General features: G+C 38.5%; 1 protein-coding gene across 1 annotated transcript in view; it reads right to left on the bottom strand.

Annotated features, from left to right (window-relative positions):
• Positions 1–17,096, bottom strand: part of LOC117233176 (RNA polymerase II elongation factor Ell) — a 146,877-nt gene that overhangs the window by 9,629 nt on the left and 120,152 nt on the right. The gene's annotated exons all lie outside the window — the stretch shown is intronic.

Here is a 17,096-nt window from a genome sequence, read left to right as displayed (position 1 = left end):
TACAAGCATATGTATCTCCACTTACCTATCTATCTGTTTATCTGTCTGTCTGTCTAAGCTTTTAAATAAGATCTGTATAAGTAGGATCTAATGTTCCTCGAGGCAACGTTTTATACGTTGGTCCTGTTGTCGTTACTCGCGTTACGCGCTTTAATCTCGTATCGTGTGTTTCGTTTGGTCTCCTTTTATACATCTTTTCCTGTATCTCAATATTGCGCGAAAATTGGGCAATAAACACGTAACGATAGAACGAGGCTGAATTAAGGAGAAACGATTAACTTATTTTCATTTTCTATATTAGATACAAACAGCAGTGGTCCGATCGCTAGAGATCGTGGACTCTTGACGAACAGGTTTCCCAATAATTATCGGAATGAGAGAAATATAACTTTTTTTTTTGTTTTTATTATGTCATTACGAGAGAATTTTATTGGGATGATTGAGGCGCGTGCGACGAGTCGTGTACCAAACACGACTATATTTGTATTACCTTTCGTGTTAATTCTAGAGGTAAAAATTGACCTGACTACCAATACTAGCTCACTCGCATTGACTACTTTCCTCGTTTATCCTTGGCGCACGCACAGCGCTCAGAAATATACCTCACCGGATACCATTGTGTTCGTTGGGGTTCGGGAATCTTAACTACCAGTGTTCGTCAGCAGTGGTCATAAAAGTATACTTAAATGCTCAAGAACACGTTCGCAAATAGCAAGGCCAGCGAGGACCGACCATTACACGAACTACGGACTATCAGCGTGACATTATACGAAACTGCGTTACGAAGGAACGCGCTATGCATAGCGTTACTGTACTCCGTAGTAAAGTAATTCCGATATTATCAAGTTATTCGAAAACGGTTATTTCAATATCTTTAATTATACAATCAGGATGTGGATCAAACATAATTTACAGCGAATCACGTATAAGCTATAAATTATATGCGATTAACATCTTTTTCGACGTAACACACGCTACACAAAGCAGCATTCAGATTTTCCACTGAAACACGTTCTCTCGTTACGTAAATTGATGGAATAACGTTGATTAGAAGCACCCTGTCAAATTACACCTAACCATCCACGATTAAGCTCCAGTGGACATCGTTTGGCCGGCTTTTAACGCGGTTCCCGCGCGACCATAATTTCGACAGATAACAAAGGTGCGCTCTGTGCGCGGTATCGGCGTGCTGCGATAATTTCAAGCTCGTTCAGCCTTGCATTCAGTCAGCGCGCGTATGGACGCGTCTATTCGCTAGCTACGAGTAGCGATAAACGTGGCGAAATTGGAACGACACGAACGTAAACGAAGCGGCCGTGGAATTTGGAGAATTAGCGTGTAACGCTAACGATTACTGCAGCGATGTGTGTAATTTAACCTCGCTCGGTCCGTATGCATCAATTACGATATCAGAGTGATGGTCGCAACTGACGACGCGTAATTGTCGAACAGCCTATCTTAGATCGTTATCCGTCAGCCGCCCCGATTGATCGCAGAAACGAGCAAGAAAAATTGGTGCCGAGCGCGGTCGTTCACGAAATTGTTTGAATACTTTCAGAAACTTTTTACGCATATATCACGCACGTTACGCGAAACATTCTGAAAATCGATTAGCGCCACAACGAAACGAGACTATGGCAATCGTATTGGTAAAATTCGAAACCAATCTGAAAATGTATGTAGGAGTTACGAATTATTTATTGCCAGTATAAACTTCGCAAGTTATTTGAACAGTATTGTACGTTTAAGGCCACTATTATATTACTATCACGTAGTAATTTTTTGCTAAATATATTTCCGAGATACGTGTTATGACCTCTATACCCTACGTACGTCTTCGAATTGATATAGCCATGATTGGTCGTGTTTCACTCTGGCGTTAATAACGTTTCAAGATGTTTTGTATCACGCGTATAATATGCCCATAAGAATTTGTTAGGTTAGGTGCTAGCTACAGTAGGTTAGGTTGCGAGCTACAGTATCTTTGAAATTGCGAACGTAAAGTTGAACTTGGTCGATAGGATACATTATAGTAATAGATATAGATAATAGTAGTCGAGGTAAGGACTGAAAATGTCGAAGTGGGTCTTACTTCAAGGAAAACTTCATATCTTCTCAAGTGTTCAATTTTCTCAGTCTCCGAAACCACTGAGTATTGTTTAGCACTAAATTAATTCGAAGGGCCTCTCAGCCTCATAGTCTTTTCTAGAAACAAATGGTGCAGTGAGGTACAGAAAGATCAGTTTTTTCGTAATTATACAAATACCTATAGACCCATGGTTTCGGAGCTCTTTTGTAAAGTAACGCATTGTACTAATACTTAAAATTACTTAAATATATTTCTGTTATACATTCATCCACGCATTTCCTCTCTCTCTCTATTCCGAGATTAAACCTCAACAGGAAACAGTTTTGATAATTTCAATTTTAGTCTCTAACGAAATGTTTATTGATTAGCTATGCGTTGTTTTGTTTCATGAATGGTGTCTGCAGTATCGGTAGGTAACGAACACTGTCGGTAATAGATGGTAATTGCATTCATAGAACTAGAGTGTTTATTTTTGCATATGATCACCAACATCGTAAATCTAATTAAAAGCTTCTGTATAACGAAAGCGTTAATGGATAGAACATCAATAAATATTTTGTCTTCGTAACGAATACAAGTTCATTAATTCGTAACGATTAGCAAATTATAATCACACACTACAAGATCACTTTTTGTCCATATATTTATAGGAACTTTCCTTAAGGCAGTGGTAAATATAGTTGGAATATAAGCAGTAATTTAGATTATTCAAAGATTGCTTTTATCAAATGACGATACTATTATCAAAACAGGTCCTCCTTCGTTTACTATCAAATTCCACAAAATTAAAATTCCATTCTCCCATAAAAAATTCCATACATCTGCTACTAAGTGCAGTCTCGCTTGAAGATTTCCCATGTGTCACGAGGTCATCAGACACGCTCATCAATTAACAATCACGTTCCCAGGGTCGATCGAGCATCGTATAGTATCGTCTCGAAGATACCTAAGCTTTTTCGAGATACTGTAACGTATAAAAGTATCATTCTGACAAAGTACTACGCCAGCGCTTCGTGGTTCGACGTCGTTCAGAACGAGATGTTTCGCAATAATATTTTGTCAGTTGCGCGATGACGCGTAAATAACGATCGGCAAAACGGTGGTCGATGAAGAAAAAAATTCCTTCGCTTCGTATCAACGATGAATCGTACGATTAAAATTCGTGTAAACGGGTTGTAGTATAAAAGCGAATAGAGCCGTATAGAGGTTACTGCGGTGAAATTTTGTTTCAGACATGCAGCGGAGGATGCGATGAACATTATCGTATCCGGTGTGCATCGAACGTGGAAATGGCAAATGGCCCGGCACGAAGCCCGTGCAAATCCGTTCGCGGAAACATTTTGACGTTTATGGTAACAGAAGTCTCCTTCGGTACGGGAACAACGTACATACATCGACAACTATCGAGTCTATATCTTGTCGGATTCGCGCTATAAGGACTATTTGCATCGCGATGACGACGACAGAGAGCAGACACATTTGTCCATATTCAGGCCTATGACGAAAACGAGATCAGGAATCCATTCCCCTTACAAACCGATACAAATAAATGTAAGCCTAAAGTGGATTTAGTAGAATTCGAATCATTTAAAGGAAAGTATAGAAACTAGAACAACAAGTACAGAACAGTGCCTGTTTTTCGCTATATTGTGCGATAAAGTAACTTGCCTTAACACATTTACGATACGCGATTTAAATATTAATATCAAATTTTGTAGAAGGAATTAGAATGAATTCGGTCTGTGATTACTAAAAGAACGAATCTAAATACGCGTTAAATACGTCGATAAGCAAGTTTTAAAGTTGTCCATGTAAATTCAAATTGGACTACGTATAGAGTTCTTATTTGCATCGCTTTTTACTTTCTATAGTTCATTTTTATACCCGATTCATTCACGCGATGTATTCACTACCGCCAGATAAGAAACCCGGTTTCCATGCTTTCGAGAATTAACTTCTCCTCCGTCGGTACATGCAGACGAGAGATCTGCGCAGCTTTTTCCCCGATTGAATTTCATCGAAAGTCAGTCGAGCACGACCGACTATTTCGCAACGTCCATGGTTGTACCTCTGCCCCTGCGCGTCTCCCACTCCTCTACCCCCTACCCAATTTCACCCCTGGCTGTTCCTTTCTCTTCCTCGATTCCTACGAAATCCTTTCTTTTTTTCTCTCGTTGCGCGCGGAACGCCTCTTGACATTTGGAAGTAAATCGGTCAGCGGACCGATTACTTTTCGGATGACGCGTTCAACCTGACAATTAACTCGCAAGTTGAAGGACATAGAGGAGAAACGATCTCTGTATAGATTCCTCTTTTTTCAGCAAAAACGAAACGATGTTCTATAATTTAGAATCTTTCATTTTTCTTCGATATATTTTAATTTCTCCGTAAGAGAACGTTTATCGTGTTACATCAGTAGTGGCAAGTGTATCTGTAATTACGTCTATGACAGAAGAACTATGCACAACGAAGGAGGGCAACCTTCGCGGATGAAATCGTTGGAAGAACGTTTCGTAGATACGAAACTCGAGCGTAAAAGGCTGACCGGTATCACGCATGCGCAGAACGCGAAAACTCGTGCCGAAAATTTAACCAACCAGGCGGATGGTAACCGTTGCGAAACGTTTGTCGGTATGACATGACCGTGCAAGCGAGTTCAAGCGATATTATTCGCTTTCGATAATGTAACCACACCGTCTCGGTTTCCACGATATACTTGTTTATTTTTCTTCTTTCCTTACTCTATATATATCCTTTTTGTCGATTTTCTTTACCCAGCCACCAAAAACCGGTCCCCGAAGCGATAGCAAATGACGAAACGATTAATGCGTATGTTTACCAAGTATTACGGAATTACGACATTTTCAGTTCACACGACTCGATGCATATTGATCTTGGAGAGTTCAAAAAAAAGTTTTCGTCGGCCGACTGTCATTCGCTGATATGTTAATGGCGGATGTTTCGAAAGTTAGTAGCGGCAGTGGTTGAGTTAATAGAATGATTCTTAGCAAGGTAATTTTATTGTTACGTTTGTAAATGTCGTTTGAGTTTTGAGCAATATGCGATTGATCCTATTATCTCATCTAGCTAACAAATCAAAGTTAATGCGACAGGATGAATCTTGAGGATTTTCAAAATTAGCAGCATGTGCAACGAGACTGAAGTTGTCCAATGTTGACATTTGATGAATCTGGTTTAACAGGAGTAACAACTAGCCGAAGAAATAACGGCAAAAAAAAAAAAGAAGAAGATCGCCAAAAACTTAAGATACAGAAGATATTTAAAATCAAAATGAAGACAAGAAACAGGAACGTAGGGTACAGGTAGGATACGTGTATGCGTGTACGCATTTTCTAAAACTTCCTAAGTTTAGATTAAAAGAGAGAGTGTCGTAAAACAGCAAGTTTCTACAAACAAAAATCTCAAAATAAATAGCTAATTTTTGAAAATCATTTTTTACACAAAGCGGTCTTACGCTGGGCCAATAGTCTCGGGCCACAGAACTCTTTGATCCAGCACTGACTAAAATACATGATTCGTCTTTCTTTGCTTAATTCTTCGAATATTAACCCCGATGGACTTGCGATGCAAATTTGATACGAGAATTTCAAATACAAGATTCAAAAAGGAAATTTGATAAGACACGTAGGTACGTTAAATCGTGGGTCGTCGATCGGATGAAATCGGTATATAAAAAGAAACGGGGTACAGAGAAAATGACGAAGCGAGACGAGTGATCGTAATCTTCGAGGAGGAAGGAAACTTCTCTCACGGATATTCACATATCGAGGACACGAAGGATCCCCCTTCTCTTCTTTCCTCTTAAACGAAAGGTTGAACCGCACGAGAATGCGAATGAAAGTTTCGTGAAGGGAGCAAAGCCGTTCGTTTAAATTTCACTACTCGAAGGACAACCGTCTCGTCGTCTCTTTACTCGTCACGGGATATTTTCTGCGACGAATGTCGATTACAATCATTCTCATATGATTGCTTTACGACAAACAAATGTAACTATACAAATCGACTTGCATCGCACTTATCTTTTAATCTTTCCTTTTTTAGTCTTCAAATTTACTTTTAACTTTGAGTTTCGTTTTCGAAATTTTTATCTACACGCTGATGCAACATATTGTATAGGCTTATCTTGTAAATATTTATAGAAGATTAAGAGAATACAAAGTTCCGAGATTATTTCATTTCTCTGAAACTCCCAAATATTTGGCACGATGTTGACATTAAAATAGGTATAAGAGTATTAGAAAAAGAAACGCGTAGTATCTTGATTTCTCCTTGTTATTTTAGAATTTTATTTGCTGCCCGAATCGACTGTAGCACGAGGCTATTAAATATTCGAATCTCGACAAAGTCCGTTCAAAATTGTTTCAGCGAACAGGTAAAACCGTAGACGAAGCTCTACTCCTTGAAATTTGAAATTGAAATGGCGAGTATCACATTTATCGAGGTCTAGGTCGGAAGCCAGGCGTACGTGCTAGAGTATACGCAAGTTACGTGTCGTTGTCGTAGAATTTAAAGTCCAATGAAAAGATAAAAAAAAAAAAACACGCACGAATACGAAATTCTGCGATAAATATACAGCAATGTCAAAGCATCAGAAATGATTCCGATCGATTAATTTATTAACGATTATATCACACATTGAGTCAGCGTTAAGAGCCACTCAATGAAATAACGTGCAAAAGTCGATCGATATTATTATAAAAGTTGATATTATTATAAAATAAATTATTGCTTTTTACGGTTACAAAAACTGTATTAGAATAACGAATACATCGCGGCAATTTATTATGTATATAAAATTGTTTATTACAGTATTATAAAATACTTTAATCTCGACGAATTTCATACAATTATAGGATGTAGATGTAAAAATGGATAGCAACGAAAAAAAAAAAAATATGAAATTCCTTTTCATGATCGCAATGTAAATTCGATATGTTTAATTAGATAATTAGTCAAAAGATAAAGAAATTGGCAATGAAACACATATTGCGTTAACGCAACTTTTAATGGCATGGATTAAAATTCAATCACTTTTTGAGATTAATCGAATACACCACGCTGTTGTATTCTTCTCTGTGTGTGTGTGTGTGTGTGTGTGTGCGTGTGTCAACAAATATTAAATTCCATATTTAAAAGTGCAAGCGTACGAAATGCGCACACTTTCAAAGGAATGAATGCATTTTCCTTTGTACAAATCCCTTTGTACGCGAGAACGACGCTTGTATTCGATGTGGCTGACAAAGAACCGCCTCGAGTGGTCTACGTTATCAGAATCTCGATAAAAAGGCGATAATCGCGGTAGAGATTTCAGAGATCGTAGAAGGAAAAGCCAAGAATCACAGTCTGGATAGCCGTAACGTTCTTTTTTTTTTTTTATTTTTTACGACTTTGAATACGACCAAATATAAGGAGAAGCCAAGAGGTTCAAAGCGAGAAGAATTGCGTAATATTCAGTAGAAACAATCTCACTGTGAGATTAAAGTAAATAAATTAAGTATAATTAAATGGATCATTTTACTAATCGAAAAATAACGACGATAAAAGTAATTTAAAGATTGTAGTAATCTGCAGCTGGATCATCGATCAAGACGTCAGATAAATTGACTAGAAAAACTTATATTGTAATAAAGCAGTTACGATATCGTCGAGCGCTGTATAATTTATCCAGTATATTGCATTCGTATGAAAATTGTACGTATATCGTTAGTTTTCTTCAAATAAATCCCGCTCGATATGGCATTTCGCTCTACAACATACAACGTCATAGCACCGTTAAACGATTCGAGCTAAAAGTCGTGTATGTAATCGCGATAAGGTCCTGTTGCAATGCATCTTATTAAAACAGCAGTTATAAATGTACGCTCGAGACACGTGAACACGGCATGCAACTTCGCCAGACAATATTTCGCGCTATGTAAATTGTAGCTTTATTAATGTTGCATTATCATATTTCGTTGCAAATGTATATGCGAATAAGCGGAGTTGAGCTTTCGTATTATACGACAAGTTTGCGATTCGACGGATGGAGACAGATATGACAATTTATCACGGTTTAATTGCATTGCGAGTTGTTACTTTTGTATCGCTAATTCGAAGATGATACTTTTTGTGCAGGTTTTTCAAAAAGCTGAAAAACTTCGAGTATTCGTTCAGATAAATTCGTTAAGATAGAATTTCCTAAGTTCTACAATTGATACATTAACTGGAATATTATATACAACGATACTTGTATTCGAATGGAAATCTTGCTTCCTTTTTAATCACAGAGAGAGATTGAACAAGGAGATATCCGTGTTAATAGATCATAGAATAGATATAAATTACAAAAGAGGCAATCCAGATGGTAAATTAATTTGTACTTGTTCTGTTTAGTAATAACTTGAAATATTCAGAAGATGCACAAAGGATGCTGGAAATCCTACTATTACAGAAAATTGAGGAAGACTACGAATAAAAAGAACTAATCTCCAGTTCCTAATCTAAGAGGACCGACCGAAGTAGTGAAAATGCTACAGTGTGTCTTAACCGATTTTCTGTAGGCCGCTTTTTGCTTGGAAACTTCTTTAACCTTAGAATTGAAACTTTAATTTTGATCAAGTTTCATTTCACTATCTTATATCGTAAATATACAAACGTAATGTATAAGAAAGTAGGAATTCTTCAGACAGAGTCTGCATAGAGTTCATCCAAGGTATTAACGATCCTAACAACGCCAGATGATTTTTCTTCTTTTATCTAAAATCACGTCTAAGCTAAATTCAACGTTTCATAACCAAGATAAAGAAATATAAAAAATTGCCTAACAACGACCATGCGATCGTCCACCTTCTTCGTAAGACTATGGTTTCTGTTATAAACCCAGAGACTAATTTTAAGCGACGTCAGTCAGACCCGATGCACACGAGCGATACGACATCGTCGTGACACGGTCTGCAATTCGCTAGATTTATGGTCGTAGTAATTCAATGCACACAGAAGCGGATAATTCGTCAACCTGATCTGTTCGAAACGTAAGGCTACCGAACGGTATGGTGTCGCCTTTACAAAATCGCAACCGCTTCGCATCGGTTGCATCGAGGCCTTGCGATTCGCGCGATTACCTTTCGATCAGTTTGCCAACTCGCCCACCTATTCGAGCTGCTGGCTTCGAATTATTTTGGTGCTTAAAGCCACGACCAGCCGAGAACAGAATCGTTCAGCAGCCGCATACGCTGCATTCCCTCAAACGTGGAATCGCGCTGTGCGTACGCGGTTTTACCAAATCCCACGATTCACGTTCCACCGCGGCGAATTTTCGTATCGATACGCCAGCTCGAACGAAATCCTCGTGTACTCTGTCGTTTCACGCGTGGAAAATCCAGAGAATGTACGAACGCTCGATTGGTATTTCGAGCATCGCGTTCGATTATTCCACTTTGTTTGGCAGCTTTAAATGTTGCACCGAGGATCGTTGACGAGGGACTGTGGTGTCCTCACGGTCGCCTTTCTCTAATTGCGAAGGGGTACATTGTTTTGTTTTATGAGAGGAAAATTTGGAGAACGCTGGAATACCGCATTAGCATGATCGGTATGTGCAATTCGTTTTCCACTATTCTGATTTCCAATGAATCGTACTGCATGTACCGAAGGATGGATTGTTTTGTTGGCTGATTTTTTATTGGCAATAGAGCGTTTATTTTACGAAGGATTTGCAAATTTTCGTACAAGCGAGTGTTAATAAAGAAAAATGAGGGAGACGTAACTGTGGAATGCTTGACAGAAAAAGATATGGATCAGACGAAGAGATGAAGACGTAACGAGTTATTATCAACTTTCACAAATTGAAACTATCTTTAACCGACAAAAATTCAGTGACGTAACTTTAAATAAGAGGTCTTTGTATTAAAAAACTCCGACTAACGGAATTTCGAAAAATAAAAACCGCTTCATAGAAGGAAACGATTAAAGGGACCAAGAGAAGACAAAATTGCTTAACAAAAGAATTTCCACGTTGAAAATAACCGCAAAATGAAAGAAATGATCATGAATCAGAAAATAAAACGAGATAAAAGATAACGTAAAATGTTCGGGACACCGATTACCAAGAAACCACGATCAAACAAGAAGATTAAATCTGAAACGTAAATTCGAGTTAAAGGTATTTAATTACATTCCATACGGTGATGGCCGTTTCGCGTGCGGAGGCCAAAACAGTGCAGTGATCCACTGTTGAACGAAAACTCGTAGGTGGCCGCGTCATCTGTACATTTATAGAGTGGAATCGATCGACAGGAATGTACGTTACAGCGATTGCATCACGTATGCAAAAACGCGGAGGAGATACCAGTCTCTTAGACGCGAATTTAGGGAATTACGTGAAATTGTTTTCCATAAATGATTACCACTACCATGAAACGTTTAATATTTTCGTGTGATATCGATGTAACCTGACCACCTAAAATCACATGGCAACACATTTGAGGAAAAAGGAAGTTTTTAATTCTTTTTAGCGAAAATTAATCGACTCTAAACAAAGATCAAACAATCGAGCTACGAAGGAAATTCTACGTTGCAAAACACGCTGAAAATTTAAAGAAAATGGGATACGTAGATCGAAAGATTTCGCAGCGAGCAAGTCAGGAAACATAGTTTCCAAAAGATCTGAACCTGAACGCGTCTGTCCCTGTAACTTGGTCAGGAATTTGAATTCCGATAAACCATTTTAGCGGAATTTCTATGGGCTACATAGAGTCATACGAAACAGTAGAATAATATTCCAAGACTATAAGAAAATTAAAAAGAAAAAGTTGGAATTTTTGAAACAGTCAGGTTGGTGATACCCCGTCAAAATGTCTTTCGGCGTTTAACGACGCATCGCATCGCATTCGTGAATGATACCTCGCTTTCGAGCGAATAAATGACGATGAAGCAGCAAGCAGTCGTCGACGACGCGACCATGCGTTCGCGAATCCTTTCAGAAACTTCTTTGACCTTTCCTTTCGCGCTGCATGCCCACTCACGGCAAAACATGAAAGGGAACATCAATCGGAGCTGCCTTTTGTTCATAAACTCGCGCCACGCTTTGTTGCTGCGTCTCGTTAAGCCTTGATGACACTGTTAATGACTTTACAGAAGAAGAACGAGGGGAAAGAGTGGTAGCCGTAATGCCAAGAGTTTTGCACAAGGTATTACTTTCGAAGGTATCGTGCCGTACGGTCGTTTTATTTAACTCGTGGAAAACATTGATATTCCATTGGGATTGTTATTCCAAGATCGATACCGTATCCGGTTCAGTTAGGAAATTTTCGATGATTTCGATGACCGTCCTCGCATATTACCTTCTTACCTGTCCTATACGTATTTGGTGACTTTGGAAAACGATGCTATTTATTATGGATTTTTGATAAAAGAAATATGATAAAGAAAGACGATGAATCGGGACAAATGTCAGCCTTCGTTGGAAATGAAATGCCAGGGTTTCAGAAGAAAATTGTAAGTCGGTCGATAGAAAAGGCGTAGCTTTCCAACGAAATATACATAAATAGTTCGTCGGTTATTTCAATATTTGCGTAACTTTTCTTCTGACGAGAAACTGAATGCTTTAGAAGCCACGGTATATGTATCCATTTATTTGATTAAATGTTAATTCTCCGGAGTTACATCGTCTTTGTCGGTAATTGAAGTTGATAAATGCTGACAGGAAATAGTTAGACGAAGAAGCTATCGAGTTTTGGCCGAATTCCATTCCATCGAATCGAATGATTAAATTAGACGCCAGAAAGACGATACTTGCACTCTAAATGGAATTATAATTGGAATTTTTTGTTGCTCCGTTTCGCTCCGCTATTTCCGCGAATTCAGAAACGATAAAAATAAGCTTTCGCGTATCGCGAGGCATCGTTCGTTCCTTGAAATAACTACACCTCCAAGACCATTGTGCGTATTTTTACACTCGACACACACTCCATTTAATACAGCGCCCGTTTCTTTGTAACGGAGAATTAAATCTCTACGCTCGGAGTTCCGATTATGTTTTAACCTTCTTGAAAACGAACTATAATAGCCGTCAACGGTAGCAGTACATCGCAGAAATCTCACAGTTAATCTAACTGACTTACAAAATAATTTAGTCAATAATTTACAAATATCACGCGAAATAACTTACACGATGATACGTACGATAATATTCTCCTGAAATAACGTAGGATAGAAAAATGAAAATGCACCACGGTTCAGGAGAGCAAAGCAAGAGAGCCGTTAAAAGCGTCTATAAGCGATTTCCTCCAGCCATGAAGCATTACGTACTCGACAAACTTAACGAGAAACTAACTGAAAGTTACGACGGGTCGTGTTTTAGCATCGAGAAAATCACGGGCTAATTGAGCTGAACTTTTCTGACAATTTCGTCGACGAGAACGGGCCTTGAAGCGTCTCCAGGCGAGTGCTGTAAGCTCCAGCTCCTTTCGCGAATCACACGCGAATCAAAAACAGCGAGACGAAGTAAAAAAAGAGAAAGCAACAACGACAAGATAGATAAATAAATGAAAAGGAAAATTAGGGAAAAGGAAGAAATAAGAGACTAGCTTGAAGCGGAGTAAAAATAAGGTTCTTTTGGACGTACAGTTCACGTTTGACCCGAATAACGCAATTTGGAAATAAATTCAATGATGAGAGAAGAGGGGCTTCACGATAGACGCGATGTATCTTGGATCGAACGACGATGAGAGTGGCTTTCACTGTTCCGCCGATGTCAGGTGCATATAAGCATGAATAAAAAATGTAAGTGAGAAGAAGATAAAAAACGAGGAAACAAGAAGGATAAAAGCGGGATCTTGGGCTTTTTAGGCAAAGACAAGACGAAGGCCACTTTGGAAGCTAACAGAGCGCCATGAATATTCTACCAATTTTACTAGTTACGATCTAATTTTTACTCTTGGTCGTTAATTATCGATTAATATCGTTAACAGCCAGGTGGAATTATCAGAATAGTCGAAACAACGAATTCCTGTAGTTCTTCGTAGAGACTTTACGAATTTACTACAGTGGATTTTTAGCGATTTCTACGATTTTCTACAAACTATGCGAAGGAAGGCTTGTGTTTAACCTCGTAGCATTTATTTTCTCTTATCTTTTATTTCTACTTCTCAATGGATAAAGGGCGATCTCCCGAGATCAGAGTATAGAAGCGTGAAATATGGCAGAAACAGAGAGAAAGATTCGTCGTCTGATTCGTTGATTCTACGCAGTTTTATCGGTGTATCGTCGGTTGAATCGTTTCTAAGTTGAAAATTAAATCTCAAACGATATTTTTGTACGCGGACTTTTTTCATTCTTTCGATATCTGGATTCGATCCTATCAATATTCTGCGCGTATTTTGACGTACGCTATAGTTCTACTATATTTGCCCCGTCTTTTAACTCAATCTTGTTTAACAGTAACAGAGACCAACCTTCAACATCCTGTCGGTCATTCGCCACGAAATGAAACTACCGATCGATCCACAGCCTACGATCTAAACACAGCTTAGATTCTGAAGGTAAGAGAACGAGAGAAAATTCTCGTTCCATCGCGTGGCGGCTTAGAACCGAGTCAAAGGCTCCATGGGTAGCACGTGACGCAATTGAATAACGAAAACTCGATGAAATACGAAGGCACGTGGTACTGCGTAGGTCTTGCTCGCGCGTAGCTTTATCTCGCACGAGGCAGCGTACGTGCTCGCGAGTCGCCCGTATGAAATAAGAGCTGAGAGGTTTCTACGCTTTCCGCCGCGTTATAAATTCACGCGTGTCATCATACGCACAGGTGAATCGTGTACGATGGATTTTTCTCTTTCTCGATCTATTTTGTCATGGTGAACGCTAGAGATCTTGATGTCTTAGGTAAAATGATGCTTTCGTGTAGCTATTTTTGGACGAAGTTAGAAGTCTGAGCACAGCTATGCGTTTAAAGAATTCAACTGTGATTAATAAAATATTCAAATTCAAATTAATAAAATTCAAATATCTATGGAAAGATAGAGGCGATGTCGAAAGAGCAATTAGTCTGTGGAAGATAGAATGAGTCACGAATGTTAAAATTATCCTCCGATGGATTTGAACGTAATCCGAATTTTAACGAACATTTAAAAAGTGAATGGCATCTAACTTTCTTTTCCAAAAGCGACATTAACAACGCAATAATCTCGAAGAACAACCTCTGGAATACTATATTTATGGTGAAAATACTGCAAGTATGAGGTCATGGCGTCAATGCCCCGCATAATCGACAATTTTCTCCTCTTCTACTTGATTTCCGTTCCTGAGAACGAAATCGTCTATCTATTTGGAAACTTTCGAGACTGGTTGGAGAACGTATAGAATGTTAATTTTGCATATCTAAAACAGAACATTTCTTACAGTTTAAGTTTCGTGTTTATATACAGGCTGGTTGGTAACTGATGGTACAAGCGAAAAGGGGATGATTCTACGCGAAAAAGAAGTCGAAAATATAGAATAAAAATTTCTTTTTATTTTTCTTTTTTTAATTTTTTTAAAAATCTAGAGTGAGTGATCCGTTATAACAAAGCCTCGAACGAAAAATTTTTATTTTATATTTTCGACTTCTTTTTTCGCGTAGAATCACCCCCTTTCCGCTTGTACCACCAGTTACCAACCACCCTGTATATAAATTTATCTCATCGTTGATCCTTCCTTACTGTTTCTTAAACAATTTTTACGTTTAACAATTTTCTCTTACGTAGATTATATTACAAAAATTGTTCCGCTATTGGAGATTGTATTAATAAAAATTATTTATAGACGATCAGTGGCGAAAGGATCCGATTAGCATCTATTATCCACGCTGTTTCCCTTAAATTAAAGCTAACTGTCTAATTCCACGTACAAAGCCTTCTTTCATCCTTATCTCCGACTAATCCTGTTTAGATATTAAATTTTAGACTTTAAATTTTAAATTTAGATTCTAGCGGTATCCTCGCTGTCCCATTTGAATTTAAAAACAAATATCCCAGAACTATTAATTCTGCTTTAATTTTAGCACAGCCGAATATCAGGAGAATGGTAGGGCACAGAATGGACAGGATGAAATTGTTAACGACTTCGAAAAACGCTAGGAAGACGATAGAATTTCTGAAGCACACGAATTTGTCAAGCAAAATCTAAAATACTAAAGACGTGGGCGCGGTTGATTGGCCACATTAAAATCACAAAAATAAGACAAGATATCATTTCTATACTAAATTATGTACTACGTATTTAAACAAGCAAATTTACTCTCGGATAACCAAAATCGTTTGAGAGACCGAAAAAATGTTACCTCTGGTTATTTGCGTACGTTTTTAGATTCGCAAAATCATGCGAAAGAATTAGCAATAAAACGGCTAGTTTCAAGATCGTCGTGTTTTGCACGAACAAACAAGGAAAAAAGAAAAGGTGATATACGTAATAGCCAATCGATGATCAGGCGTCCCTGACTGAGGATGAAACGACATTTGGCACAAGGTCGGTCGTGTATAAGTTGCACGTTCGTTTCTTTTTCGCTGCGTGCAGCACACGTGAGGCAAAAGCGCGCACGCTTTTACTTAACGTTCCACGATGACTTCATCGTCGCGCGTTTTCGCGCCTCCTTTCTACGTTTCCCCGCTCGAAATCTCTCGGCTTCGATCGAAACGCGCGTTACGTCGTTAATTAACGTTAAGCTTCGTTTTCACTGGCGCGACGCGTCGCATGCCGAATCCTCGAATTCAGTTTCTCTATTTTCGAATCACGCTCATAGATGGATGTCGTCGTTACGAACGTAGAAAATAGATTTTCGTGAGAAGAATCTATTCGAAAAGAAAGAAAGAGGTCAACGTCGTCGAGTTGACGAAACTTTTTGGTCGATTAAAGCGTCGCCCTTGAAATTTCCATGCAAACGCGTACATACGTTTTCAAAGAATTGTGCTACCTTTTTTTACAAAACAAACTTCTTCGTATTTGGAGAAATAAGAATATCGTCATCTTTGTTTCCGTGTACAATCAACTACAGTTTCCATACAATAAAAGAATACGACTGGAATATTTATTTGTTCAAGGAAATCATTGCTCCCCTTGAAATCTCAATATACACGAAATTTTTACGCGAGTAGTAGAGACTTTATCGAGTCGATTTTAAAAATTATATCACTACAAGGTAATACTCTCAAGAGGATGAATAAAGAAGTTTGATTTATATGAGATTAATAATTGACGAAATAGTTACTTCGAATCTGCAATTTTTCGATTCATAAAAAGGCTAGTTTTTATCGCTTCTGTTCTAGCAATAAGATTTTGCGCACATCGGCTGAACAAAAATTAGCTACTTGGAAATAAAATTGACACTACGATCGAGAAATGTCTTTATCCTAAGAACGAAATATTACACGTATGCTCGTTCGCGATTGTTCAAAGTGGAAATGGAAACGCACCCTTAAGCGTTGGTTAAATCAGTTTCGTGCGCGCATGCGCATCACGCTACAGAAAATGAATCGCGCCAAGTGAAAGTAACGCTGTGTAAATACATACATAGATACGCGTGCATGTAAAACGCTGAGTTGCCGATGGCCCATTCTTGTACCCCCACCATCGGCAATGACGTTCGATAGCGTCGTTCTAATTTCAACCTGTCTCTTATCGCTTCCACGATACAATTAAATTCACTGTCAAACGAGCAAAACTGTCTACAAGGGTACAGCTAAAGAAACAACACTCTATCGTAGAAATTTTTATGGTAACAGAGCGTATTACGCATGAAGAATTATCGAGCACCGAAATTCAATGCATTTGTTACGTAATAGTCGTGAAAACGTTAAATTTGAAAGCTACGCTGCTATCTCTTTATCGCTGAGTGTACATATTGAACTTGATCCAATCGCCGGATATTAGCTCGCACGCGCGCATAATCGAACGATCGAAGGCAGACAAAATGATACAATCGGAGACAGAGAGCGTCGTGGTACACTTGAAAGTACATACGCGAATTAAATCGCGT

This window comes from Bombus vosnesenskii, unplaced genomic scaffold (assembly GCF_011952255.1).
Source record: "Bombus vosnesenskii isolate JDL3184/JDL3185 unplaced genomic scaffold, Bvos_JDL3184-5_v1.1 scf7180000013295, whole genome shotgun sequence".
NCBI classification, from domain to species: Eukaryota; Metazoa; Arthropoda; class Insecta; order Hymenoptera; family Apidae; genus Bombus; species Bombus vosnesenskii.
This window is presented reverse-complemented; position numbering and strand designations above follow the sequence as displayed.